This window comes from Ambystoma mexicanum, chromosome 3q (genome assembly GCF_040938575.1).
Source record: "Ambystoma mexicanum isolate Mex_15411 chromosome 3q, UKY_AmexF1_1, whole genome shotgun sequence".
Taxonomy (NCBI): Eukaryota; Metazoa; Chordata; class Amphibia; order Caudata; family Ambystomatidae; genus Ambystoma; species Ambystoma mexicanum.
The window spans coordinates 392,193,808-392,220,541 of NC_090926.1; positions in this window are offsets into that span (position 1 = coordinate 392,193,808).

Here is a 26,734-nt window from a genome sequence, read left to right on the forward strand (position 1 = left end):
CAAGCAAACCTGTATCAGCATCTCACCAGCAACTGAATGTGTCGCCTGCAAGGTACACATAGGAGGCTGCAGTAGGTGCATTAACCCATTGGGCTGTCGACCCTCCTTCCTCTGAGAGCAGGAAACTGCATTTCCATGTTGACTTACTTTGGCACATTAGATCTATCTTTCACCCCAATTCAGAGGATGTTTTGCTTCACGGAGAGATGATAATCATTGTGAGGTGTGAGCCACTAATAGCTAAGCAGGTCAGTTAAATCTTTGACCTTGTCATTGGGGTGTATTGTTATGCGCAGGGCAGCAGTCTTATGCCCTCTGCTACTGTACGCTTTCGTATTGGTGCTTGTTCATGATTCTAAAATGTAAACAGTCTGCTCTCAAAAGTGAAAGATTTGAAAGACTCTTGCTGTAACAAGCCTTTCCCACTCTTTGCCCTGGCGGTGAGAGAGCTGCTTTCTGCCTTTAACTTCCCCAATTGTGGAGTGGCTGGCTCCACCACTGACAACCAGTGCCTAATCCTGGAGGAAAACGGACAGAGGTCTGCGCCCTGCATCCTCCATGCGTCCCTAACGCTCCCTAACGCGACCACAGCCCATACGGGCACAGCCCTATGTCCTATGCAGCCCCTCTGGTGAAGCCACCCACACAACTTAGGGTTAGGATCTGTGCTCTTCCACGTAGGCCTGGCCACCTAGGCCCCAGAAAGTGTCACAGCCTGCTTTATAAACCTTAGTGACGGTGGCCTAGGTGAAGATGATGTTGATGGAATACTGATGCCTTTTGCCTCCCAGAAGCCACCTGGGAGCATAGTAAAATGAAGGGGTGTTCCTGCTCTGCTGCCCTGTGTTTGCCCTCTGCCTAAGTGACATTCATTCTGGGCTCTCCAGGCAAATGTATCCATCTGGGAGAGAGCTAGGAATAGGACGTCTCTTTCTGCAGGCACAGTGGGGAAGACTCAGAGAGCTACATGCCTGAGACATCTTTCCTTGTCCCTCGCTCATTGTTCTGTTCCCTAACTTCGAACTCTCTGCCAGGCCAGGCCCTGTTTCTTTTACTGCCAACCCCCCTGACCCCTCGTCTTTCACCTACTTCCCCCTCTATTCTGCCTTCTCCTTTTTTACTCTCTTCTATGGCCCTTTGAAAAGGAATGCAGGCCTAGCTAAGCCTTGTGAAGGAAATCTACCAACAAAAGATGCATGGGAGGTGCTGTGAGACGAGTAAGAAGGGATGAAGGGGTGATGGGTTGTTGAGTTGGGAAGCACCAGAGGCGTAGCCAGGATTTTCTAGCAAATGGGGTCTGAAGCTAATGTAGTTGGGCCCACTGCAATGACAAAAATCTCTTTAAATGCCCACACAGAGCTGCTGAGTGGGCATTTACAGATTTTGGGTGGGCCTTTCCCCTCAGGCCCTACCCTGCCTACGCCTCTGCACTCTCACCCCCAGGGCAAAGAGTAGGAAAGGCTTGCTACAGCAAGAGTCTTTCAAATCTTTCACTTTTGGGAGCAGAGTGTTTACATTTAAAAATCATGAACAAGCAGCATTAAGAAACCATACAGTAGCAGAGGACAGAGGACTGCCCTGCGCATGTCAATACACCCCAATGACAAAAGCAAAGATTTAACTGACCTGCTTAGCTATTAGCGGCTCACACCTCACAATGATTATCATCTCTCTGTGAAGCAAAACATCCTCTGACTTGGGGTGAAACAGAGATCTAATGTGCCAATGGAAAGCAACATGGAAATTTAGTTTCCTGCTCTCAGAGGAAGGAGGGTCGACAGCTCAATGGGTTAATGCACCTACTGCAGCCTCCTATGTGTAGCCTGCAGGCGACACATTCAGTTGCCGGTGAGATGCTGATACAGGTTTGCTTGCTATGCAGGGGCCGGTGGTCACATCACAGCACCTCGAGAAGGTGTCCTGTTTGAGTCCAAGTGCAATTATGGTATCAACCATGACCCGTAGATTACACCTTTTACACCCGTTTTTTCCAGTCAGTTGGGGCCAGAGAGACAAGCTTGTGTATGGGTGTTACCAAGGCCAGAGTGCCGAAAACAGAGGCACAATTGTTAGTGGGAACGCAGGTATTGAAGGGGCATTAGCTGTTGGCTGATCGCGCAGGGCAATCCATCCCCATTTTCAATAAAAACATTTTTTTTTAATTAAAAAAAATACCCAAAAGACACCGGACATTGGATTAGAACTCAGGTCTCCAACATTGCAAGACAAAGCACTTACCACTTGAGCCACTGTTGGCTGTGCTTCTGAGAGTTGCATTTGGGCGTACATATCTTTCTTCTGCATGCCCCTGTGAGCATGCCCATGTGAGCATGCCCATTTGCATTGTCAAACATGTTCACTGCAGAAAATGAGGATAGAACATCTGGCCCCCGCTCCTCCAAATATCAGCTAACTGCAGTCGTCTCGAGGTTAAGTGCTTGCGCTACAGCGTTGGGGGCATGGGTTAAAGTCCTGCTTTCGGCACATAAACGGAATAGTTGCGTAATCTCCTTGTACAGTTGTGGGTACCCACATTCCTTCTAAAAGGTTCAGTGGTTATGAAAAGAGGTCCTTGGAAAAGGGAGGGTGGAAGAAAGCAGAGAGGCAGGACTGAGGAAGCGCAGGGTAAATAAAGGAGGAGGTGGGGCAGGCTAAAGGGAGTGGTAGGGCTGGATGAATGGGTCCCTGTGGAGAGGGGGCGGGTCTGGGTGAGTGGGGGTAGGACTAGAAGGATATGGTGCAGGTTCCCTGGTAAAAGGAGGGTTGAAGAAATCAGAGGTGGGACTGTGGTGGTGAGAAAGTGTGGCAGTTGGGGTCCATTCCACACCCTCTCCGCTGGGCCTCCTTTCCCCACATTAGGACCCTCCTTTACACACCCATTCCTCCACAATTCTGGGCCCTCTTCCCCCCAAGACACCGTTCCCAGGGCCGACTTATTCGCTGTCTCCCCAGGGCCCACTTTATGCCCTCTAGACCTACCCCCTCCTCCTCTTCTCCACAGGGACCCATTCATCCAGCCCTACCTCCCCCTACTTTATTTACCGGTCACTTCCTCACCTCCACATCCCGCTCCTCTGCTTTCTTCCACCCTCCCTTTACCAGGGAACTCATTACATTACATAGCCACTGAACCTTTTAGGAGTGTGGGTACCCACCACTGTACAAGGAGATTACCCAACTATTCTGTTTATGTGCCGAAAGCAGTACTCAAACCCAGGCCCCCCCAGCGCTGTAACGCAAGCACTTAACCTCTAGGCCACTGCAGTTAGCTGGTATTTGGTGGAGCGGGGGAGAGGGGACAGATGTTCTATCCTCCTTGGTTTCAGTGAACATGTTTCACAATGCAAATGGGTATGCTCACAGGGGCATGCAGGAGAAAGATATATACGCCCAAAAGCGACCCTCGGAAGCATGGCAATCAGTGGCTCAAGCTGTAAATCCTTGGTCTTGCAATGCTGGAGACCTGAGTTCTATTCCAATGTCCGGTATCTCTTGGGCATTTTTTTTTCATTTAAAAAAAATGTTTTTATTGAAAATTGGGATGCATTACCCTACCCGATCAGCCAACAGCTAACGCCCCTTCAATACATGTGTTCCCACTAACAGTTGTGCCTTTGTATTCTGCACTCTGGCCTTAGTAACACCCATACACAAGCTTGTCTCTCTGGCCCCAACTGACTGGAAAAAACGAGGGGAAAAGGTGTAATCTGGGGGTCATGGCTGATTCCATAATTGCACTGGGACTCAAACAGCACACCTTCTCGGGGTGCTGTGAGGTGACCACCGGCCCCTGCATAGCAAGCAAACCTGTATCAGCATCTCACCAGCAACTGAATGTGTCGCCTGCAAGGTACACATAGGAGGCTGCAGTAGGTGCATTAACCCATTGGGCTGTCGACCCTCCTTCCTCTGAGAGCAGGAAACCGCATTTCCATGTTGACTTACTTTGGCACATTAGATCTATCTTTCACCCCAATTCAGAGGATGCTTTGCTTCACGGAGAGATGATAATCATTGTGAGGTGTGAGCCACTAATAGCTAAGCAGGTCAGTTAAATCTTTGACCTTGTCATTGGGGTGTATTGTTATGCGCAGGGCAGCAGTCTTATGCCCTCTGCTACTGTACGCTTTCGTATTGGTGCTTGTTCATGATTCTAAAATGTAAACAGTCTGCTCTCAAAAGTGAAAGATTTGAAAGACTCTTGCTGTAACAAGCCTTTCCCACTCTTTGCCCTGGCGGTGAGAGAGCTGCTTTCTGCCTTTAACTTCCCCAATTGTGGAGTGGCTGGCTCCACCACTGACAACCAGTGCCTAATCCTGGAGGAAAACGGACAGAGGTCTGCGCCCTGCATCCTCCATGCGTCCCTAACGCTCCCAAACGTGACCACAGCCCATACGGGCACATCCCTATGTCCTATGCAGCCCCTCTGGTGAAGCCACCCACACAACTTAGGGTTAGGATCTGTACTCTTCCACGTAGGCCTGGCCACCTAGGCCCCAGAAAGTGTCACAGCCTGCTTTATAAACCTTAGTGACGGTGGCCTAGGTGAAGATGATGTTGATGGAATACTGATGCCTTTTGCCTCCCAGAAGCCACCTGGGAGCATAGTAAAATGAAGGGGTGTTCCTGCTCTGCTGCCCTGTGTTTGCCCTCTGCCTAAGTGACATTCATTCTGGGCTCTCCAGGCAAATGTATCCATCTGGGAGAGTGCTAGGAATATGACGTCTCTTTCTGCAGGCACAGGTTGGAAGACTCAGAGAGCTACATGCCTGAGACATCTTTCCTTGTCCCTCGCTCATTGTTCTGTTCCCTAACTTCGAACTCTCTGCCAGGCCAGGCCCTGTTTCTTTTACTGCCAACCCCCCTGACCCCTCGTCTTTCACCTACTTCCCGCTCTATTATGCCTTCTCCTTTTTTACTCTCTTCTATGGCCCTTTGAAAAGGAATGCAGGCCTAGCTAAGCCTCGTGAAGGAAATCTACCAACAAAAGATGCATGGGAGGTGCTGTGAGACGAGTAAGAAGGCATGAAGGGGTGATGGGTTGTTGAGTTGGGAAGCACCAGAGGCGTAGCCAGGATTTTCTAGCAAATGGGGTCTGAAGCTAATGTAGTTGGGCCCACTGCAATGACAAAAATCTCTTTAAATGCCCACACAGAGCTGCTGAGTGGGCATTTACAGATTTTGGGTGGGCCTTTCCCCTCAGGCCCTACCCTGCCTACGCCTCTGCACTCTCACCCCCAGGGCAAAGAGTAGGAAAGGCTTGCTACAGCAAGAGTCTTTCAAATCTTTCACTTTTGGGAGCAGAGTGTTTACATTTAAAAATCATGAACAAGCAGCATTAAGAAACCATACAGTAGCAGAGGACAGAGGACTGCCCTGCGCATGTCAATACACCCCAATGACAAAAGCAAAGATTTAACTGACCTGCTTAGCTATTAGCGGCTCACACCTCACAATGATTATCATCTCTCTGTGAAGCAAAACATCCTCTGACTTGGGGTGAAACAGAGATCTAATGTGCCAATGGAAGGCAACATGGAAATTTAGTTTCCTGCTCTCAGAGGAAGGAGGGTCGACAGCTCAATGGGTTAATGCACCTACTGCAGCCTCCTATGTGTAGCCTGCAGGCGACACATTCAGTTGCCGGTGAGATGCTGATACAGGTTTGCTTGCTATGCAGGGGCCGGTGGTCACATCACAGCACCTCGAGAAGGTGTCCTGTTTGAGTCCGTGTGCAATTATGGTATCAACCATGACCCGTAGATTACACCTTTTACACCCGTTTTTTCCAGTCAGTTGGGGCCAGAGAGACAAGCTTGTGTATGGGTGTTACCAAGGCCAGAGTGCCGAAAACAGAGGCACAATTGTTAGTGGGAACGCAGGTATTGAAGGGGCATTAGCTGTTGGCTGATCGCGCAGGGCAATCCATCCCCATTTTCAATAAAAACATTTTTTTTTTAATTAAAAAAATTACCCAAGAGACACCAGACATTGGACTAGAACTCAGGTCTCCAACATTGCAAGACAAAGCACTTACCACTTGAGCCACTGGTGGCTGTGCTTCTGAGAGTTGCATTTGGGCATACATATCTTTCTTCTGCATGCCCCTGTGAGCATGCCCATGTGAGCATGCCCATTTGCATTGTCAAACATGTTCACTGCAGAAAATGAGGATAGAACATCTGGCCCCCGCTCCTCCAAATATCAGCTAACTGCAGTCGTCTCGAGGTTAAGTGCTTGCGTTACAGCGTTGGGGGCATGGGTTTAAGTCCTGCTTTCGGCACATAAACGGAATAGTTGCGTAATCTCCTTGTACAGTTGTGGGTACCCACACTCCTTCTAAAAGGTTCAGTGGTTATGAAAAGAGGACCTTGGAAAAGGGAGGGTGGAAGAAAGCAGAGAGGCAGGACTGAGGAAGCGCAGGGTAAATAAAGGAGGAGGTGGGGCAGGCTAAAGGGAGTGGTAGGGCTGGATGAATGGGTCCCTGTGGAGAGGGGGCGGGTCTGGGTGAGTGGGGGTAGGACTAGAAGGATATGGTGCAGGTTCCCTGGTAAAAGGAGGGTTGAAGAAATCAGAGGTGGGACTGTGGTGGTGAGAAAGTGTGGCAGTTGGGGTCCATTCCACACCCTCTCCGCTGGGCCTCCTTTCCCCACATTAGGACCCTCCTTTACACACCCATTCCTCCACTATTCTGGGCCCTCTTCCCCCCATGACACCGTTCCCAGGGCCAACTTATTCGCTGTCTCCCCAGGGCCCACTTTATGCCCTCTAGACCTACCCCCTCCTCCTCTTCTCCACAGGGACCCATTCATCCAGCCCTACCTCCCCCTACTTTATTTACCGGCCACTTCCTCGCCTCCACATCCCGCTTCTCTGCTTTCTTCCACCCTCCCTTTACCAGGGAACTCATTACATTACATAGCCACTGAACCTTTTAGGAGTGTGGGTACCCACCACTGTACAAGGAGATTACCCAACTATTCTGTTTATGTGCCGAAAGCAGTACTCGAACCCAGGCCCTCCCAGCGCTGTAACGCAAGCACTTAACCTCTAGGCCACTGCAGTTAGCTGGTATTTGGTAGAGCGGGGGAGAGGGGACAGATGTTCTATCCTCCTTGGTTTCAGTGAACATGTTTCACAATGCAAATGGGTATGCTCACAGGGGCATGCAGGAGAAAGATATATAAGCCCAAAAGCGACCCTCAGAAGCATGGCAATCAGTGGCTCAAGCTGTAAATCCTTGGTCTTGCAATGCTGGAGACCTGAGTTCTAATCCAATGTCCGGTATCTCTTGGGCATTTTTTTTTTCATTTAAAAAAAATGTTTTTATTGAAAATTGGGATGCATTGCCCTACCCGATCAGCCAACAGCTAACGCCCCTTCAATACATGTGTTCCCACTAACAGTTGTGCCTTTGTATTCTGCACTCTGGCCTTAGTAACACCCATACACAAGCTTGTCTCTCTGGCCCCAACTGACTGGAAAAAACGAGGGGAAAAGGTGTAATCTGGGGGTCATGGCTGATTCCATAATTGCACTGGGACTCAAACAGCACACCTTCTCGAGGTGCTGTGAGGTGACCACCGGCCCCTGCATAGCAAGCAAACCTGTATCAGCATCTCACCAGCAACTGAATGTGTCGCCTGCAAGGTACACATAGGAGGCTGCAGTAGGTGCATTAACCCATTGGGCTGTCGACCCTCCTTCCTCTGAGAGCAGGAAACTGCATTTCCATGTTGACTTACTTTGGCACATTAGATCTATCTTTCACCCCAATTCAGAGGATGTTTTGCTTCACGGAGAGATGATAATCATTGTGAGGTGTGAGCCACTAATAGCTAAGCAGGTCAGTTAAATCTTTGACCTTGTCATTGGGGTGTATTGTTATGCGCAGGGCAGCAGTCTTATGCCCTCTGCTACTGTACGCTTTCGTATTGGTGCTTGTTCATGATTCTAAAATGTAAACAGTCTGCTCTCAAAAGTGAAAGATTTGAAAGACTCTTGCTGTAACAAGCCTTTCCCACTCTTTGCCCTGGCGGTGAGAGAGCTGCTTTCTGCCTTTAACTTCCCCAATTGTGGAGTGGCTGGCTCCACCACTGACAACCAGTGCCTAATCCTGGAGGAAAACGGACAGAGGTCTGCGCCCTGCATCCTCCATGCGTCCCTAACGCTCCCTAACGCGACCACAGCCCATACGGGCACAGCCCTATGTCCTATGCAGCCCCTCTGGTGAAGCCACCCACACAACGTAGGGTTAGGATCTGTGCTCTTCCACGTAGGCCTGGCCACCTAGGCCCCAGAAAGTGTCACAGCCTGCTTTATAAACCTTAGTGACGGTGGCCTAGGTGAAGATGATGTTGATGGAATACTGATGCCTTTTGCCTCCCAGAAGCCACCTGGGAGCATAGTAAAATGAAGGGGTGTTCCTGCTCTGCTGCCCTGTGTTTGCCCTCTGCCTAAGTGACATTCATTCTGGGCTCTCCAGGCAAATGTATCCATCTGGGAGAGAGCTAGGAATAGGACGTCTCTTTCTGCAGGCACAGTGGGGAAGACTCAGAGAGCTACATGCCTGAGACATCTTTCCTTGTCCCTCGCTCATTGTTCTGTTCCCTAACTTCGAACTCTCTGCCAGGCCAGGCCCTGTTTCTTTTACTGCCAACCCCCCTGACCCCTCGTCTTTCACCTACTTCCCCCTCTATTCTGCCTTCTCCTTTTTTACTCTCTTCTATGGCCCTTTGAAAAGGAATGCAGGCCTAGCTAAGCCTTGTGAAGGAAATCTACCAACAAAAGATGCATGGGAGGTGCTGTGAGACGAGTAAGAAGGGATGAAGGGGTGATGGGTTGTTGAGTTGGGAAGCACCAGAGGCGTAGCCAGGATTTTCTAGCAAATGGGGTCTGAAGCTAATGTAGTTGGGCCCACTGCAATGACAAAAATCTCTTTAAATGCCCACACAGAGCTGCTGATTGGGCATTTACAGATTTTGGGTGGGCCTTTCCCCTCAGGCCCTACCCTGCCTACGCCTCTGCACTCTCACCCCCAGGGCAAAGAGTAGGAAAGGCTTGCTACAGCAAGAGTCTTTCAAATCTTTCACTTTTGGGAGCAGAGTGTTTACATTTAAAAATCATGAACAAGCAGCATTAAGAAACCATACAGTAGCAGAGGACAGAGGACTGCCCTGCGCATGTCAATACACCCCAATGACAAAAGCAAAGATTTAACTGACCTGCTTAGCTATTAGCGGCTCACACCTCACAATGATTATCATCTCTCTGTGAAGCAAAACATCCTCTGACTTGGGGTGAAACAGAGATCTAATGTGCCAATGGAAAGCAACATGGAAATTTAGTTTCCTGCTCTCAGAGGAAGGAGGGTCGACAGCTCAATGGGTTAATGCACCTACTGCAGCCTCCTATGTGTAGCCTGCAGGCGACACATTCAGTTGCCGGTGAGATGCTGATACAGGTTTGCTTGCTATGCAGGGGCCGGTGGTCACATCACAGCACCTCGAGAAGGTGTCCTGTTTGAGTCCAAGTGCAATTATGGTATCAACCATGACCCGTAGATTACACCTTTTACACCCGTTTTTTCCAGTCAGTTGGGGCCAGAGAGACAAGCTTGTGTATGGGTGTTACCAAGGCCAGAGTGCCGAAAACAGAGGCACAATTGTTAGTGGGAACGCAGGTATTGAAGGGGCATTAGCTGTTGGCTGATCGCGCAGGGCAATCCATCCCCATTTTCAATAAAAACATTTTTTTTTAATTAAAAAAAATACCCAAGAGACACCGGACATTGGATTAGAACTCAGGTCTCCAACATTGCAAGACAAAGCACTTACCACTTGAGCCACTGGTGGCTGTGCTTCTGAGAGCTGCATTTGGGCGTACATATCTTTCTTCTGCATGCCCCTGTGAGCATGCCCATGTGAGCATGCCCATTTGCATTGTCAAACATGTTCACTGCAGAAAATGAGGATAGAACATCTGGCCCCCGCTCCTCCAAATATCAGCTAACTGCAGTCGTCTCGAGGTTAAGTGCTTGCGTTACAGCGTTGGGGGCATGGGTTTAAGACCTGCTTTCGGCACATAAACGGAATAGTTGCGTAATCTCCTTGTACAGTTGTGGGTACCCACACTCCTTCTAAAAGGTTCAGTGGTTATGAAAAGAAGACCTTGGAAAAGGGAGGGTGGAAGAAAGCAGAGAGGCAGGACTGAGGAAGCGCAGGGTAAATAAAGGAGGAGGTGGGGCAGGCTAAAGGGAGTGGTAGGGCTGGATGAATGGGTCCCTGTGGAGAGGGGGCGGGTCTGGGTGAGTGGGGGTAGGACTAGAAGGATATGGTGCAGGTTCCCTGGTAAAAGGAGGGTTGAAGAAATCAGAGGTGGGACTGTGGTGGTGAGAAAGTGTGGCAGTTGGGGTCCATTCCACACCCTCTCCGCTGGGCCTCCTTTCCCCACATTAGGACCCTCCTTTACACACCCATTCCTCCACAATTCTGGGCCCTCTTCCCCCCAAGACACCGTTCCCAGGGCCGACTTATTCGCTGTCTCCCCAGGGCCCACTTTATGCCCTCTAGACCTACCCCCTCCTCCTCTTCTCCACAGGGACCCATTCATCCAGCCCTACCTCCCTCTACTTAATTTACCGGTCACTTCCTCACCTCCACATCCCGCTTCTCTGCTTTCTTCCACCCTCCCTTTACCAGGGAACTCATTACATTACATAGCCACTGAACCTTTTAGGAGTGTGGGTACCCACCACTGTACAAGGAGATTACCCAACTATTCTGTTTAAGTGCCGAAAGCAGTACTCGAACCCAGGCCCCCCCAGCGCTGTAACGCAAGCACTTAACCTCTAGGCCACTGCAGTTAGCTGGTATTTGGTGGAGCGGGGGAGAGGGGACAGATGTTCTATCCTCCTTGGTTTCAGTGAACATGTTTCACAATGCAAATGGGTATGCTCACAGGGGCATGCAGGAGAAAGATATATACGCCCAAAAGCGACCCTGGGAAGCATGGCAATCAGTGGCTCAAGCTGTAAATCCTTGGTCTTGCAATGCTGGAGACCTGAGTTCTAATCCAATGTCCGGTATGTCTTGGGCATTTTTTTTTCATTTAAAAAAAATGTTTTTATTGAAAATTGGGATGCATTGCCCTACCCGATCAGCCAACAGCTAACGCCCCTTCAATACATGTGTTCCCACTAACAGTTGTGCCTTTGTATTCTGCACTCTGGCCTTAGTAACACCCATACACAAGCTTGTCTCTCTGGCCCCAACTGACTGGAAAAAACGAGGGGAAAAGGTGTAATCTGGGGGTCATGGCTGATTCCATAATTGCACTGGGACTCAAACAGCACACCTTCTCGAGGTGCTGTGAGGTGACCACCGGCCCCTGCATAGCAAGCAAACCTGTATCAGCATCTCACCAGCAACTGAATGTGTCGCCTGCAAGGTACACATAGGAGGCTGCAGTAGGTGCATTAACCCATTGGGCTGTCGACCCTCCTTCCTCTGAGAGCAGGAAACCGCATTTCCATGTTGACTTACTTTGGCACATTAGATCTATCTTTCACCCCAATTCAGAGGATGCTTTGCTTCACGGAGAGATGATAATCATTGTGAGGTGTGAGCCACTAATAGCTAAGCAGGTCAGTTAAATCTTTGACCTTGTCATTGGGGTGTATTGTTATGCGCAGGGCAGCAGTCTTATGCCCTCTGCTACTGTACGCTTTCGTATTGGTGCTTGTTCATGATTCTAAAATGTAAACAGTCTGCTCTCAAAAGTGAAAGATTTGAAAGACTCTTGCTGTAACAAGCCTTTCCCACTCTTTGCCCTGGCGGTGAGAGAGCTGCTTTCTGCCTTTAACTTCCCCAATTGTGGAGTGGCTGGCTCCACCACTGACAACCAGTGCCTAATCCTGGAGGAAAACGGACAGAGGCCTGCGCCCTGCATCCTCCATGCGTCCCTAACGCTCCCAAACGCGACCACAGCCCATACGGGCACAGCCCTATGTCCTATGCAGCCCCTCTGGTGAAGCCACCCACACAATTTAGGGTTAGGATCTGTGCTCTTCCACGTAGGCCTGGCCACCTAGGCCCCAGAAAGTGTCACAGCCTGCTTTATAAACCTTAGTGACGGTGGCCTAGGTGAAGATGATGTTGATGGAATACTGATGCCTTTTGCCTCCCAGAAGCCACCTGGGAGCATAGTAAAATGAAGGGGTGTTCCTGCTCTGCTGCCCTGTGTTTGCCCTCTGCCTAAGTGACATTCATTCTGGGCTCTCCAGGCAAATGTATCCATCTGGGAGAGAGCTAGGAATAGGACGTCTCTTTCTGCAGGCACAGTGGGGAAGACTCAGAGAGCTACATGCCTGAGACATCTTTCCTTGTCCCTCGCTCATTGTTCTGTTCCCTAACTTCTAACTCTCTGCCAGGCCAGGCCCTGTTTCTTTTACTGCCAACCCCCCTGACCCCTCATCTTTCACCTACTTCCCGCTCTATTATGCCTTCTCCTTTTTTACTCTCTTCTATGGCCCTTTGAAAAGGAATGCAGGCCTAGCTAAGCCTCGTGAAGGAAATCTACCAACAAAAGATGCATGGAAGGTGCTGTGAGACGAGTAAGAAGGGATGAAGGGGTGATGGGTTGTTGAGTTGGGAAGCACCAGAGGCGTAGCCAGGATTTTCTAGCAAATGGGGTCTGAAGCTAATGTAGTTGGGCCCACTGCAATGACAAAAATCTCTTTAAATGCCCACACAGAGCTGCTGAGTGGGCATTTACAGATTTTGGGTGGGCCTTTCCCCTCAGGCCCTACCCTGCCTACGCCTCTGCACTCTCACCCCCAGGGCAAAGAGTAGGAAAGGCTTGCTAGAGCAAGAGTCTTTCAAATCTTTCACTTTTGGGAGCAGAGTGTTTACATTTAAAAATCATGAACAAGCAGCATTAAGAAACCATACAGTAGCAGAGGACAGAGGACTGCCCTGCGCATGTCAATACACCCCAATGACAAAAGCAAAGATTTACCTGACCTGCTTAGCTATTAGCGGCTCACACCTCACAATGATTATCATCTCTCTGTGAAGCAAAACATCCTCTGACTTGGGGTGAAACAGAGATCTAATGTGCCAATGGAAGGCAACATGGAAATTTAGTTTCCTGCTCTCAGAGGAAGGAGGGTCGACAGCTCAATGGGTTAATGCACCTACTGCAGCCTCCTATGTGTAGCCTGCAGGCGACACATTCAGTTGCCGGTGAGATGCTGATACAGGTTTGCTTGCTATGCAGGGGCCGGTGGTCACATCACAGCACCTCGAGAAGGTGTCCTGTTTGAGTCCTAGTGCAATTATGGTATCAACCATGACCCGTAGATTACACCTTTTACACCCGTTTTTTCCAGTCAGTTGGGGCCAGAGAGACAAGCTTGTGTATGGGTGTTACCAAGGCCAGAGTGCCGAAAACAGAGGCACAATTGTTAGTGGGAACGCAGGTATTGAAGGGGCATTAGCTGTTGGCTGATCGCGCAGGGCAATCCATCCCCATTTTCAATAAAAACATTTTTTTTTAAATTAAAAAAATTACCCAAGAGACACCGGACATTAGACATTGGATTAGAACTCAGGTCTCCAACATTGCAAGATAAAGCACTTACCACTTGAGCCACTGGTGGCTGTGCTTCTGAGAGTTGCATTTGGGCGTACATATCTTTCTTCTGCATGCCCCTGTGAGCATGCCCATGTGAGCATGCCCATTTGCATTGTCAAACATGTTCACTGCAGAAAATGAGGATAGAACATCTGGCCCCCGCTCGTCCAAATACCAGCTAACTGCAGTCGCCTCGAGGTTAAGTGCTTGCGTTACAGTGTTGGGGGCATGGGTTTAATTCCTGCTTTCGGCACATAAACGGAATAGTTGCGTAATCTCCTTGTACAGTTGTGGGTACCCACACTCCTTCTAAAAGGTTCAGTGGTTATGAAAAGAGGTCCTTGGAAAAGGGAGGGTGGAAGAAAGCAGAGAGGCAGGACTGAGGAAGCGCAGGGTAAATAAAGGAGGAGGTGGGGCAGGCTAAAGGGAGTGGTAGGGCTGGATGAATGGGTCCCTGTGGAGAGGGGGTGGGTCTGGGTGAGTGGGGGTAGGACTAGAAGGATATGGTGCAGGTTCCCTGGTAAAAGGAGGGTGGAAGAAAGCAGAGGTGGGACTGTGGTGGTGAGAAAGTGTGGCAGTTGGGGTCCATTCCACACCCTCTCCGCTGGGCCTCCTTTCCCCACATTAGGACCCTCCTTTACACACGCATTCCTCCACAATTCTATGCCCTCTTCCCCCCATGACACCGTTCCCAGGGCCGACTTATTCGCTGTCTCCCCAGGGCCCACTTTATGCCCTCTAGACCTACCCCCTCCTCCTCTTCTCCACAGGGACCCATTCATCCAGCCCTACCTCCCCCTACTTTATTTACCAGCAACTTCCTCGCCTCCACATCCCGCTTCTCTGCTTTCTTCCACCCTCCCTTTACCAGGGAACTCATTACATTACATAGCCACTGAACCTTTTAGGAGTGTGGGTACCCACCACTGTACAAGGAGATTACCCAACTATTCTGTTTATGTGCCGAAATCAGTACTCGAACCAAGGCCCCCCCAGCGCTGTAACGCAAGCACTTAACCTCTAGGCCACTGCAGTTAGCTGGTATTTGGTGGAGCGGGGGAAGGGGGACAGATTATCTATCCTCCTTGGTTTCAGTGAACATGTTTCACAATGCAAATGGGTATGCTCACAGGGGCATGCAGGAGAAAGATATATACGCCCAAAAGCGACCCTCGGAAGCATGGGAATCAGTGGCTCAAGCTGTAACTCCTCGGTCTTGCAATGCTGGAGACCTGAGTTCTAATCCAATGTCCAGTATCTCTTGGGCATTTTTTTTTTCATTTAAAAAAAATGTTTTTATTGAAAATTGGGATGCATTGCCCTGCCCGATCAGCCAACAGCTAACGCCCCTTCAATACATGTGTTCCCACTAACAGTTGTGCCTTTGTATTCTGCACTCTGGCCTTAGTAACACCCATACACAAGCTTGTCTCTCTGGCCCCAACTGACTGGAAAAAACGAGGGGAAAAGGTGCAATCTGGGGGTCATGGCTGATTCCATAATTGCACTGGGACTCAAACAGCACACCTTCTCGAGGTGCTGTGAGGTGACCACCGGCACCTGCATATCAAGCAAACCTGTATCAGCATCTCACCAGCAACTGAATGTGTCGCCTGCAAGGTACACATAGGAGGCTGCAGTAGGTGCATTAACCCATTGGGCTGTCGACCCTCCTTCCTCTGAGAGCAGGAAACTGCATTTCCATGTTGACTTACTTTGGCACATTAGATCTATCTTTCACCCCAATTCAGAGGATGCTTTGCTTCACGGAGAGATGATAATCATTGTGAGGTGTGAGCCACTAATAGCTAAGCAGGTCAGTTAAATCTTTGACCTTGTCATTGGGGTGTATTGTTATGCGCAGGGCAGCAGTCTTATGCCCTCTGCTACTGTACGCTTTCGTATTGGTGCTTGTTCATGATTCTAAAATGTAAACAGTCTGCTCTCAAAAGTGAAAGATTTGAAAGACTCTTGCTGTAACAAGCCTTTCCCACTCTTTGCCCTGGCGGTGAGAGAGCTGCTTTCTGCCTTTAACTTCCCCAATTGTGGAGTGGCTGGCTCCACCACTGACAACCAGTGCCTAATCCTGGAGGAAAACGGACAGAGGTCTGCGCCCTGCATCCTCCATGCGTCCCTAACGCTCCCAAACGCGACCACAGCCCATACGGGCACAGCCCTATGTCCTATGCAGCCCCTCTGGTGAAGCCACCCACACAATTTAGGGTTAGGATCTGTGCTCTTCCACGTAGGCCTGGCCACCTAGGCCCCAGAAAGTGTCACAGCCTGCTTTATAAACCTTAGTGACGGTGGCCTAGGTGAAGATGATGTTGATGGAATACTGATGCCTTTTGCCTCCCAGAAGCCACCTGGGAGCATAGTAAAATGAAGGGGTGTTCCTGCTCTGCTGCCCTGTGTTTGCCCTCTGCCTAAGTGACATTCATTCTGGGCTCTCCAGGCAAATGTATCCATCTGGGAGAGAGCTAGGAATAGGACGTCTCTTTCTGCAGGCACAGTGGGGAAGACTCAGAGAGCTACATGCCTGAGACATCTTTCCTTGTCCCTCGCTCATTGTTCTGTTCCCTAACTTCTAACTCTCTGCCAGGCCAGGCCCTGTTTCTTTTACTGCCAACCCCCCTGACCCCTCATCTTTCACCTACTTCCCGCTCTATTATGCCTTCTCCTTTTTTACTCTCTTCTATGGCCCTTTGAAAAGGAATGCAGGCCTAGCTAAGCCTCGTGAAGGAAATCTACCAACAAAAGATGCATGGAAGGTGCTGTGAGACGAGTAAGAAGGGATGAAGGGGTGATGGGTTGTTGAGTTGGGAAGCACCAGAGGCGTAGCCAGGATTTTCTAGCAAATGGGGTCTGAAGCTAATGTAGTTGGGCCCACTGCAATGACAAAAATCTCTTTAAATGCCCACACAGAGCTGCTGAGTGGGCATTTACAGATTTTGGGTGGGCCTTTCCCCTCAGGCCCTACCCTGCCTACGCCTCTGCACTCTCACCCCCAGGGCAAAGAGTAGGAAAGGCTTGCTAGAGCAAGAGTCTTTCAAATCTTTCACTTTTGGGAGCAGAGTGTTTACATTTAAAAATCATGAACAAGCAGCATTAAGAAACCATACAGTAGCAGAGGACAGAGGACTGCCCTGCGCATGTCAATACACCCCAATGACAAAAGCAAAGATTTAACTGACCTGCTTAGCTATTAGCGGCTCACACCTCACAATGATTATCATCTCTCTGTGAAGCAAAACATCCTCTGACTTGGGGTGAAACAGAGATCTAATGTGCCAATGGAAGGCAACATGGAAATTTAGTTTCCTGCTCTCAGAGGAAGGAGGGTCGACAGCTCAATGGGTTAATGCACCTACTGCAGCCTCCTATGTGTAGCCTGCAGGCGACACATTCAGTTGCCGGTGAGATGCTGATACAGGTTTGCTTGCTATGCAGGGGCCGGTGGTCACATCACAGCACCTCGAGAAGGTGTCCTGTTTGAGTCCTAGTGCAATTATGGTATCAACCATGACCCGTAGATTACACCTTTTACACCCGTTTTTTCCAGTCAGTTGGGGCCAGAGAGACAAGCTTGTGTATGGGTGTTACCAAGGCCAGAGTGCCGAAAACAGAGGCACAATTGTTAGTGGGAACGCAGGTATTGAAGGGGCATTAGCTGTTGGCTGATCGCGCAGGGCAATCCATCCCCATTTTCAATAAAAACATTTTTTTTTAAATTAAAAAAATTACCCAAGAGACACCGAACATTGGACATTGGATTAGAACTCAGGTCTCCAACATTGCAAGATAAAGCACTTACCACTTGAGCCACTGGTGGCTGTGCTTCTGAGAGTTGCATTTGGGCGTACATATCTTTCTTCTGCATGCCCCTGTGAGCATGCCCATGTGAGCATGCCCATTTGCATTGTCAAACATGTTCACTGCAGAAAATGAGGATAGAACATCTGGCCCCCGCTCGTCCAAATACCAGCTAACTGCAGTCGCCTCGAGGTTAAGTGCTTGCGTTACAGTGTTGGGGGCATGGGTTTAATTCCTGCTTTCGGCACATAAACGGAATAGTTGCGTAATCTCCTTGTACAGTTGTGGGTACCCACACTCCTTCTAAAAGGTTCAGTGGTTATGAAAAGAGGTCCTTGGAAAAGGGAGGGTGGAAGAAAGCAGAGAGGCAGGACTGAGGAAGCGCAGGGTAAATAAAGGAGGAGGTGGGGCAGGCTAAAGGGAGTGGTAGGGCTGGATGAATGGGTCCCTGTGGAGAGGGGGTGGGTCTGGGTGAGTGGGGGTAGGACTAGAAGGATATGGTGCAGGTTCCCTGGTAAAAGGAGGGTGGAAGAAAGCAGAGGTGGGACTGTGGTGGTGAGAAAGTGTGGCAGTTGGGGTCCATTCCACACCCTCTCCGCTGGGCCTCCTTTCCCCACATTAGGACCCTCCTTTACACATGCATTCCTCCACAATTCTGGGCCCTCTTCCCCCCATGACACCGTTCCCAGGGCCGACTTATTCGCTGTCTCCCCAGGGCCCACTTTATGCCCTCTAGACCTACCCCCTCCTCCTCTTCTCCACAGGGACCCATTCATCCAGCCCTACCTCCCCCTACTTTATTTACCAGCCACTTCCTCGCCTCCACATCCCGCTTCTCTGCTTTCTTCCACCCTCCCTTTACCAGGGAACTCATTACATTACATAGCCACTGAACCTTTTAGGAGTGTGGGTACCCACCACTGTACAAGGAGATTACCCAACTATTCTGTTTATGTGCCGAAAGCAGTACTCGAACCAAGGCCCCCCCAGTGCTGTAACGCAAGCACTTAACCTCTAGGCCACTGCAGTTAGCTGGTATTTGGTGGAGCGGGGGAAGGGGGACAGATTATCTATCCTCCTTGGTTTCAGTGAACATGTTTCACAATGCAAATGGGTATGCTCACAGGGGCATGCAGGAGAAAGATATATACGCCCAAAAGCGACCCTCGGAAGCATGGCAATCAGTGGCTCAAGCTGTAACTCCTTGGTCTTGCAATGCTGGAGACCTGAGTTCTAATCCAATGTCCAGTATCTCTTGGGCATTTTTTTTTTCATTTTAAAAAAATGTTTTTATTGAAAATTGGGATGCATTGCCCTGCCCGATCAGCCAACAGCTAACGCCCCTTCAATACATGTGTTCCCACTAACAGTTGTGCCTTTGTATTCTGCACTCTGGCCTTAGTAACACCCATACACAAGCTTGTCTCTCTGGCCCCAACTGACTGGAAAAATCGAGGGGAAAAGGTGTAATCTGGGGGTCATGGCTGATTCCATAATTGCACTGGGACTCAAACAGCACACCTTCTCGAGGTGCTGTGAGGTGACCACCGGCCCCTGCATAGCAAGCAAACCTGTATCAGCATCTCACCAGCAACTGAATGTGTCGCCTGCAAGGTACACATAGGAGGCTGCAGTAGGTGCATTAACCCATTGGGCTGTCGATCCTCCTTCCTCTGAGAGCAGGAAACTGCATTTCCATGTTGACTTACTTTGGCACATTAGATCTATCTTTCACCCCAATTCAGAGGATGTTTTGCTTCACGGAGAGATGATAATCATTGTGAGGTGTGAGCCACTAATAGCTAAGCAGGTCAGTTAAATCTTTGACCTTGTCATTGGGGTGTATTGTTATGCGCAGGGCAGCAGTCTTATGCCCTCTGCTACTGTACGCTTTCGTATTGGTGCTTGTTCATGATTCTAAAATGTAAACAGTCTGCTCTCAAAAGTGAAAGATTTGAAAGAGTCTTGCTGTAACAAGCCTTTCCCACTCTTTGCCCTGGCGGTGAGAGAGCTGCTTTCTGCCTTTAACTTCCCCAATTGTGGAGTGGCTGGCTCCACCACTGACAACCAGTGCCTAATCCTGGAGGAAAACGGACAGAGGTCTGCGCCCTGCATCCTCCATGCGTCCCTAACGCTCCCAAACGCGACCACAGCCCATACGGGCACAGCCCTATGTCCTATGCAGCCCCTCTGGTGAAGCCACCCACACAACTTAGGGTTAGGATCTGTGCTCTTCCACGTAGGCCTGGCCACCTAGGCCCCAGAAAGTGTCACAGCCTGCTTTATAAACCTTAGTGACGGTGGCCTAGGTGAAGATGATGTTGATGGAATACTGATGCCTTTTGCCTCCCAGAAGCCACCTGGGAGCATAGTAAAATGAAGGGGTGTTCCTGCTCTGCTGCCCTGTGTTTGCCCTCTGCCTAAGTGACATTCATTCTGGGCTCTCCAGGCAAATGTATCCATCTGGGAGAGAGCTAGGAATAGGACGTCTCTTTCTGCAGGCACAGTGGGGAAGACTCAGAGAGCTACATGCCTGAGACATCTTTCCTTGTCCCTCGCTCATTGTTCTGTTCCCTAACTTCGAACTCTCTGCCAGGCCAGGCCCTGTTTCTTTTACTGCCAACCCCCCTGACCCCTCGTCTTTCACCTACTTCCCGCTCTATTATGCCTTCTCCTTTTTTACTCTCTTCTATGGCCCTTTGAAAAGGAATGCAGGCCTAGCTAAGCCTCGTGAAGGAAATCTACCAACAAAAGATGCATGGGAGGTGCTGTGAGACGAGTAAGAAGGGATAAAGGGGTGATGGGTTGTTGAGTTGGGAAGCACCAGAGGCGTAGCCAGGATTTTCTAGCAAATGGGGTCTGAAGCTAATGTAGTTGGGCCCACTGCAATGACAAAAAATCTCTTTAAATGCCCACACAGAGCTGCTGAGTGGGCATTTACAGATTTTGGGTGGGCCTTTCCCCTCAGGCCCTACCCTGCCTACGCCTCTGCACTCTCACCCCCAGGGCAAAGAGTAGGAAAGGCTTGCTACAGCAAGAGTATTTCAAATCTTTCACTTTTGGGAGCAGAGTGTTTACATTTAAAAATCATGAACAAGCAGCATTAAGAAACCATACAGTAGCAGAGGACAGAGGACTGCCCTGCGCATGTCAATACACCCCAATGACAAAAGCAAAGATTTAACTGACCTGCTTAGCTATTAGCGGCTCACACCTCACAATGATTATCATCTCTCTGTGAAGCAAAACATCCTCTGACTTGGGGTGAAACAGAGATCTAATGTGCCAATGGAAGGCAACATGGAAATTTAGTTTCCTGCTCTCAGAGGAAGGAGGGTCGACAGCTCAATGGGTTAATGCACCTACTGCAGCCTCCTATGTGTAGCCTGCAGGCGACACATTCAGTTGCCGGTGAGATGCTGATACAGGTTTGCTTGCTATGCAGGGGCCGGTGGTCACATCACAGCACCTCGAGAAGGTGTCCTGTTTGAGTCCTAGTGCAATTATGGTATCAACCATGACCCGTAGATTACACCTTTTACACCCGTTTTTCCAGTCAGTTGGGGCCAGAGAGACAAGCTTGTGTATGGGTGTTACCAAGGCCAGAGTGCCGAAAACAGAGGCACAATTGTTAGTGGGAACGCAGGTATTGAAGGGGCATTAGCTGTTGGCTGATCGCGCAGGGCAATCCATCCCCATTTTCAATAAAAACATTTTTTTTTTAAATTAAAAAAATTACCCAAGAGACACCGGACATTGGATTAGAACTCAGGTCTCCAACATTGCAAGACAAAGCACGTACCACTTGAGCCACTGGTGGCTGTGCTTCTGAGAGCTGCATTTGGGCGTACATATCTTTCTTCTGCATGCCCCTGTGAGCATGCCCATTTGCATTGTCAAACATGTTCACTGCAGAAAATGAGGATAGAACATCTGGCCCCCGCTCCTCCAAATATCAGCTAACTGCAGTCGCCTAGAGGTTAAGTGCTTGCGTTACAGCGTTGGGGGCATGGGTTTAAGTCCTGCTTTCGGCACATAAACGGAATAGTTGCGTAATCTCCTTGTACAGTTGTGGGTACCCACATTCCTTCTAAAAGGTTCAGTGGTTATGAAAAGAGGTCCTTGGAAAAGGGAGGGTGGAAGAAAGCAGAGAGGCAGGACTGAGGAAGCGCAGGGTAAATAAAGGAGGAGGTGGGGCAGGCTAAAGGGAGTGGTAGGGCTGGATGAATGGGTCCCTGTGGAGAGGGGGCGGGTCTGGGTGAGTGGGGGTAGGACTAGAAGGATATGGTGCAGGTTCCCTGGTAAAAGGAGGGTGGAAGAAAGCAGAGGTGGGACTGTGGTGGTGAGAAAGTGTGGCAGTTGGGGTCCATTCCACACCCTCTCCGCTGGGCCTCCTTTCCCCACATTAGGACCCTCCTTTACACACCCATTCCTCCACAATTCTGGGCCCTCTTCCCCCCATGACACCGTTCCCAGGGCCGACTTATTCGCTGTCTCCCCAGGGCCCACTTTATGCCCTCTAGACCTACACCCTCCTCCTCTTCTCCACAGGGACCCATTCATCCAGCCCTACCTCCCCCTACTTTATTTACCGGCCACTTCCTCGCCTCCACATCCCGCTTGTCTGCTTTCTTCCACCCTCCCTTTACCAGGGAACTCATTACATTACATAGCCACTGAACCTTTTAGGAGTGTGGGTACCCACCACTGTACAAGGAGATTACCCAACTATTCTGTTTATGTGCCGAAAGCAGTACTCGAACCCAGGCCCCCCCAGCGCTGTAACGCAAGCACTTAACCTCTAGGCCACTGCAGTTAGCTGGTATTTGGTGGAGCGGGGGAAGGGGGACAGATTATCTATCCTCCTTGGTTTCAGTGAACATGTTTCACAATGCAAATGGGTATGCTCACAGGGGCATGCAGGAGAAAGATATATACGCCCAAAAGCGACCCTCGGAAGCATGGCAATCAGTGGCTCAAGCTGTAAATCCTTGGTCTTTCAATGCTGGAGACCTGAGTTCTAATCCAATGTCCAGTATCTCTTGGGCATTTTTTTTTTCATTTAAAAAAAATGTTTTTATTGAAAATTGGGATGCATTGCCCTGCCCGATCAGCCAACAGCTAACGCCCCTTCAATACATGTGTTCCCACTAACAGTTGTGCCTTTGTATTCTGCACTCTGGCCTTAGTAACACCCATACACAAGCTTGTCTCTCTGGCCCCAACTGACTGGAAAAATCGAGGGGAAAAGGTGTAATCTGGGGGTCATGGCTGATTCCATAATTGCACTGGGACTCAAACAGCACACCTTCTCGAGGTGCTGTGAGGTGACCACCGGCCCCTGCATAGCAAGCAAACCTGTATCAGCATCTCACCAGCAACTGAATGTGTCGCCTGCAAGGTACACATAGGAGGCTGCAGTAGGTGCATTAACCCATTGGGCTGTCGACCCTCCTTCCTCTGAGAGCAGGAAACTGCATTTCCATGTTGACTTACTTTGGCACATTAGATCTATCTTTCACCCCAATTCAGAGGATGTTTTGCTTCACGGAGAGATGATAATCATTGTGAGGTGTGAGCCACTAATAGCTAAGCAGGTCAGTTAAATCTTTGACCTTGTCATTAGGGTGTATTGTTATGCGCAGGGCAGCAGTCTTATGCCCTCTGCTACTGTACGCTTTCGTATTGGTGCTTGTTCATGATTCTAAAATGTAAACAGTCTGCTCTCAAAAGTGAAAGATTTGAAAGACTCTTGCTGTAACAAGCCTTTCCCACTCTTTGCCCTGGCGGTGAGAGAGCTGCTTTCTGCCTTTAACTTCCCCAATTGTGGAGTGGCTGGCTCCACCACTGACAACCAGTGCCTAATCCTGGAGGAAAACGGACAGAGGTCTGCGCCCTGCATCCTCCATGCGTCCCTAACGCTCCCAAACGCGACCACAGCCCATACGGGCACAGCCCTATGTCCTATGCAGCCCCTCTGGTGAAGCCACCCACACAACTTAGGGTTAGGATCTGTGCTCTTCCACGTAGGCCTGGCCACCTAGGCCCCAGAAAGTGTCACAGCCTGCTTTATAAACCTTAGTGACGGTGGCCTAGGTGAAGATGATGTTGATGGAATACTGATGCCTTTTGCCTCCCAGAAGCCACCTGGGAGCATAGTAAAATGAAGGGGTGTTCCTGCTCTGCTGCCCTGTGTTTGCCCTCTGCCTAAGTGACATTCATTCTGGGCTCTCCAGGCAAATGTATCCATCTGGGAGAGAGCTAGGAATAGGACGTCTCTTTCTGCAGGCACAGTGGGGAAGACTCAGAGAGCTACATGCCTGAGACATCTTTCCTTGTCCCTCGCTCATTGTTCTGTTCCCTAACTTCGAACTCTCTGCCAGGCCAGGCCCTGTTTCTTTTACTGCCAACCCCCCTGACCCCTCGTCTTTCACCTACTTCCCGCTCTATTATGCCTTCTCCTTTTTTACTCTCTTCTATGGCCCTTTGAAAAGGAATGCAGGCCTAGCTAAGCCTCGTGAAGGAAATCTACCAACAAAAGATGCATGGGAGGTGCTGTGAGACGAGTAAGAAGGGATAAAGGGGTGATGGGTTGTTGAGTTGGGAAGCACCAGAGGCGTAGCCAGGATTTTCTAGCAAATGGGGTCTGAAGCTAATGTAGTTGGGCCCACTGCAATGACAAAAAATCTCTTTAAATGCCCACACAGAGCTGCTGAGTGGGCATTTACAGATTTTGGGTGGGCCTTTCCCCTCAGGCCCTACCCTGCCTACGCCTCTGCACTCTCACCCCCAGGGCAAAGAGTAGGAAAGGCTTGCTACAGCAAGAGTATTTCAAATCTTTCACTTTTGGGAGCAGAGTGTTTACATTTAAAAATCATGAACAAGCAGCATTAAGAAACCATACAGTAGCAGAGGACAGAGGACTGCCCTGCGCATGTCAATACACCCCAATGACAAAAGCAAAGATTTAACTGACCTGCTTAGCTATTAGCGGCTCACACCTCACAATGATTATCATCTCTCTGTGAAGCAAAACATCCTCTGACTTGGGGTGAAACAGAGATCTAATGTGCCAATGGAAGGCAACATGGAAATTTAGTTTCCTGCTCTCAGAGGAAGGAGGGTCGACAGCTCAATGGGTTAATGCACCTACTGCAGCCTCCTATGTGTAGCCTGCAGGCGACACATTCAGTTGCCGATGAGATGCTGATACAGGTTTGCTTGCTATGCAGGGGCCGGTGGTCACATCACAGCACCTCGAGAAGGTGTCCTGTTTGAGTCCGTGTGCAATTATGGTATCAACCATGACCCGTAGATTACACCTTTTACACCCGTTTTTTCCAGTCAGTTGGGGCCAGAGAGACAAGCTTGTGTATGGGTGTTACCAAGGCCAGAGTGCCGAAAACAGAGGCACAATTGTTAGTGGGAACGCAGGTATTGAAGGGGCATTAGCTGTTGGCTGATCGCGCAGGGCAATCCATCCCCATTTTCAATAAAAACATTTTTTTTTAAATTAAAAAAATTACCCAAGAGACACCAAACATTGGACTAGAACTCAGGTCTCCAACATTGCAAGACAAAGCACTTACCACTTGAGCCACTGGTGGCTGTGCTTCTGAGAGTTGCATTTGGGCATACATATCTTTCTTCTGCATGCCCCTGTGAGCATGCCCATGTGAGCATGCCCATTTGCATTGTCAAACATGTTCACTGCAGAAAATGAGGATAGAACATCTGGCCCCCGCTCCTCCAAATATCAGCTAACTGCAGTCGTCTCGAGGTTAAGTGCTTGCGTTACAGCGTTGGGGGCATGGGTTTAAGTCCTGCTTTCGGCACATAAACGGAATAGTTGCGTAATCTCCTTGTACAGTTGTGGGTACCCACACTCCTTCTAAAAGGTTCAGTGGTTATGAAAAGAGGACCTTGGAAAAGGGAGGGTGGAAGAAAGCAGAGAGGCAGGACTGAGGAAGCGCAGGGTAAATAAAGGAGGAGGTGGGGCAGGCTAAAGGGAGTGGTAGGGCTGGATGAATGGGTCCCTGTGGAGAGGGGGCGGGTCTGGGTGAGTGGGGGTAGGACTAGAAGGATATGGTGCAGGTTCCCTGGTAAAAGGAGGGTTGAAGAAATCAGAGGTGGGACTGTGGTGGTGAGAAAGTGTGGCAGTTGGGGTCCATTCCACACCCTCTCCGCTGGGCCTCCTTTCCCCACATTAGGACCCTCCTTTACACACCCATTCCTCCACTATTCTGGGCCCTCTTCCCCCCATGACACCGTTCCCAGGGCCAACTTATTCGCTGTCTCCCCAGGGCCCACTTTATGCCCTCTAGACCTACCCCCTCCTCCTCTTCTCCACAGGGACCCATTCATCCAGCCCTACCTCCCCCTACTTTATTTACCGGCCACTTCCTCGCCTCCACATCCCGCTTCTCTGCTTTCTTCCACCCTCCCTTTACCAGGGAACTCATTACATTACATAGCCACTGAACCTTTTAGGAGTGTGGGTACCCACCACTGTACAAGGAGATTACCCAACTATTCTGTTTATGTGCCGAAAGCAGTACTCGAACCCAGGCCCCCCCAGCGCTGTAACGCAAGCACTTAACCTCTAGGCCACTGCAGTTAGCTGGTATTTGGTAGAGCGGGGGAGAGGGGACAGATGTTCTATCCTCCTTGGTTTCAGTGAACATGTTTCACAATGCAAATGGGTATGCTCACAGGGGCATGCAGGAGAAAGATATATAAGCCCAAAAGCGACCCTCAGAAGCATGGCAATCAGTGGCTCAAGCTGTAAATCCTTGGTCTTGCAATGCTGGAGACCTGAGTTCTAATCCAATGTCCGGTATCTCTTGGGCATTTTTTTTTTCATTTAAAAAAAATGTTTTTATTGAAAATTGGGATGCATTGCCCTACCCGATCAGCCAACAGCTAACGCCCCTTCAATACATGTGTTCCCACTAACAGTTGTGCCTTTGTATTCTGCACTCTGGCCTTAGTAACACCCATACACAAGCTTGTCTCTCTGGCCCCAACTGACTGGAAAAAACGAGGGGAAAAGGTGTAATCTGGGGGTCATGGCTGATTCCATAATTGCACTGGGACTCAAACAGCACACCTTCTCGAGGTGCTGTGAGGTGACCACCGGCCCCTGCATAGCAAGCAAACCTGTATCAGCATCTCACCAGCAACTGAATGTGTCGCCTGCAAGGTACACATAGGAGGCTGCAGTAGGTGCATTAACCCATTGGGCTGTCGACCCTCCTTCCTCTGAGAGCAGGAAACTGCATTTCCA